The sequence below is a fragment of the Citrus clementina genome, unplaced genomic scaffold, assembly GCF_000493195.1.
Source record: "Citrus clementina cultivar Clemenules unplaced genomic scaffold, Citrus_clementina_v1.0 scaffold_6, whole genome shotgun sequence".
Classification (NCBI taxonomy): domain Eukaryota; kingdom Viridiplantae; phylum Streptophyta; class Magnoliopsida; order Sapindales; family Rutaceae; genus Citrus; species Citrus x clementina.
The window spans coordinates 13,102,556-13,106,168 of NW_006262139.1; positions in this window are offsets into that span (position 1 = coordinate 13,102,556).

The window sequence follows — 3,613 nt, forward strand, 5'->3', positions numbered from 1 at the left end:
CACATACACATACACACACACACTCATGTTCCAATATAGTGGCTCCTAATTATTTCAGTGATTCTACTCATGTTCCAATATTGTGTGGGGATAACTTTTTTGACTAGAAAGAGAGAGTTTTCTTAAACTTAGGTTGCATGGATATTTACTTGGCACTTCATGAGGACGAACCACCTATCCCCATGGAATCAAGTACGCTAAGTTAGAAAGATGCATATGAAAAGTGGGAGCGATCCAATCACTTAATTTGATATTCATGCAATGTCATATCAGCAAAAACATTAGGGGTTCCATTCCGCAATGTACTAAAGCTAAGGAAATTAGACCCAAGAACAACTAGTGATTATTGTATAGGCTATCTAATAAACTCTAAGGGTTATAAGTTTTTTTTCCCTCACACTATAATGATTATTGAAGCTAAAAATACAAAATTTCTTAAAGACTTTGAACTGAGTGGAAATGAATTTCCTAAAAATATTGAATTTCAAGAAATTAAAGAATTTGTTAGTGTATTTCCTACATAAATAATTAAGGAACAACCAATTGAAGTTCAATCACTTTATAAAGATTCTATCACTCAAAATGCATAAAATAAAAGTGAAATAATAGGATTAAGAAAGTCTTCAAGAACAAAGAAATTTGAAATTTCTAGTGATTATGAAGTATATCTTTAAAAGTCCGAGTTTACTTATGAACTCAATCAAGATCCAACTTCCTTTTCACAAGCCATAAATGAAGGGAATTATAAGCTATGGCATGATGTAGTGATGGAAGGAATGAAATCTATGGCTAAAAATAAAGTTAGGGATATTGTTCAATTGCCTTTTGGTCATTCAACTATAGGCTTTAAATGGATTTATAAAACTAAAAGAAATGCCTCTAGTAAAATTGAATGATATAAAGCTAGACTTGTGGCTAAGGAATTCACTAAAAAAGAAGGCATAGATTATTAAGAAACATTTTCTCCAGTTTCTGAAAATGATTTATTTAGAATAATCATCACTTTAGTAAATTATTTTGATTTAAAGGTACATCAAATGAATGAGAAAATTGCTTTCTTAAATGGGGATCTTGAAGAAGAAGTATAAATAAAATAACCTGAAGGTTTTTATACTGACAAAGATACTTATTTAGTTTGCAAATTAAACAAATCTATATATGAACTAAAACAAGATTCTCGACAATGGTATTTAAAAGTTTCACAACGTTGCTTCTTAATATGTTTTCACAGAAACCATTGTTGATAAATGTAGATACCTTATGGTCAGTGGAAGCAAATTTATCTTTTTAGTCTTATATGCAAATGATATCTTACTTGCTTGTAAGGACTTCAATTTGCTGCATGAGACTAAACATTTTCTTGGCAAAAAATTTGAGATGAAGGATAAGAATGCAGCCTCATATGTTATTGGTACATAAATCCACATAGATAGGACTAAAAGAACATTAGGATTGTCTCAAAAGGCATATATATTGAAAAACTTTTGGAAAAATTTTAAATGAAAGATTGCGCTCCTACTGCATTACCTATCATTAAAGGGGACAAATTTAATCAGAAATAATGTCCATAAACTAATTTAGAAGAAGAACAAATGAAGCATATTTCATATTCTTCTATTGTTGTTAGCTTAATGTATGCACAAGTGCGTACTAGGACTGACCTTGCTTATGTAGAAGGCGTACTCGGTAGTTTTTAAAGTAATCCAGGATTAGAACATTGGAAAACTGCTAAAAAGGTGATGCGATATCCACAAGGAATTAAGGACTACAAACTCACATATAGGCATATTGATAATCTCGAGGAAATTGGATATTCGAATTCAGATTTAGCTAGATGTGTAAAGACTAGAAAGTTCACCTCATGAAATATTTTCCTTCTCGCTAGATGGGCTATATCTTGGAAGAGTGGTAAGCAAACTATAATTACTTCATCTACAATAGAGGTAGAATTTATTGGATGCTATGAAGCTACAACACAGGCACTATGATTGAGAAATTTTGTCACAGCCTAAAAGTTATTGCTTTTATAAAAAAAAGGCCTTTGAAAATATATTGTGATAATTCAACTGCAATATTCTTTCAAAGAATAATAACGGTGGGAGCGATAGCAAACATATTAATATAAAATTTTAGTTGTCAGAGATCATATCAAGAATTGCGAAGTAACCATTAAGTATATAAATACTGAGCTTATGCTTGTAGACCCCATGGCTAAATGATTGTTGACCAAATTATATAATAATCATGTTGAGCATATGTGGCTTCTTAAATAAATAAATGTTGGTTTGTTATATTCATCTTTCATTATGTACATACGACTTTTAATAAAATTAAGTTTGTGCACATAAAGTTTGTCGTATTTATTTATTGAGACTATTTTTTGTTTGGACCCTGAATGGCTTATATGAATTTCGTTAATGAAATATTGATACATTTAGATAAGAAAAATCCTATACTTGTGATACATGGAAGGAAATGTTTATTAAAATAGGCATAATTGCAGTGATTCATGTATATTGAAATTTCTATTTGAATAAATAAACTATCATTATCATTTAGTTTGAGTAGTTACTATAGGCATAATAATAATAATTAATTTATCTCATGAGGATAAAATTATGTGAGCTAAGTGGGAGAATGTTACATGCATGTTCTTAATATGGTTCATAAATATGTTAAATGGATGCACTTAATGTGGCTCACATTCACGAATTGAGATTAAATATGACTGCTCATATTTTTTTATGATTAGATAATGATGAGATCAATAATTGTTACATATTTCTGAAACTTAAGATAATGATAATTTACTCACTATCTTGATGGAAGAAAGTGAATAAAGTCTATTGTATATACTAAGGGTCCTAACCTAACCAATAACAATTTTTCTTGTGAATTACCCATCAAACCTAAAGACTATATAGAGGAATAAGGTAGAAGATTCTACCTTTCTTTAAATTTAACTTGAACAAAAATGTCTGGAGGTGGAAGTATGTAACTTATTTAAGTTTATAATTTGTATATATTCCTATCTATATTATTAGTAAGCGAACATTGCTTAGTTGAATTATACTCAACTTTTCATACTCTTCAGTCTCATCTTCGTGTATAGTAATGTACGGTTAAAATTTTGATTAGTTTTATATTCTTATCCAATAAATAACTAACAATTGTATGTTTTTAAAAGCATTAGTTAAATGCAATTCCTTCATTGTTCAATGAAGTTGTTCAAGATCATAATATTTATTAAATTGATTAATTAACCAAATTTATTATTTATTTTAAGCTATTAAAAATAATATTTATATATTATTGAAATGGGCTAGGTTTACAGAATTTCAGGAAATAAAAGCTCACTGCTGGTGATATTTCTATCTCGTAATTTTTGTAAACCTACCCCACCTCTAGAAAATAATTATAAAAAGTTCAAATTATAAGGAATTAAAGACTACAAACTCACATACAGGCATTATGATAATCTCGAGGAAATTGGATATTCGAATTTAGATTTTGCTAGATCTGTGGATACTAGAAAGTTCACTTTAGGATATATTTTCCTTCTTGCTGGATGAGCTATATCTTGACCTACAAATGAAACAAAATCCGGCATCCG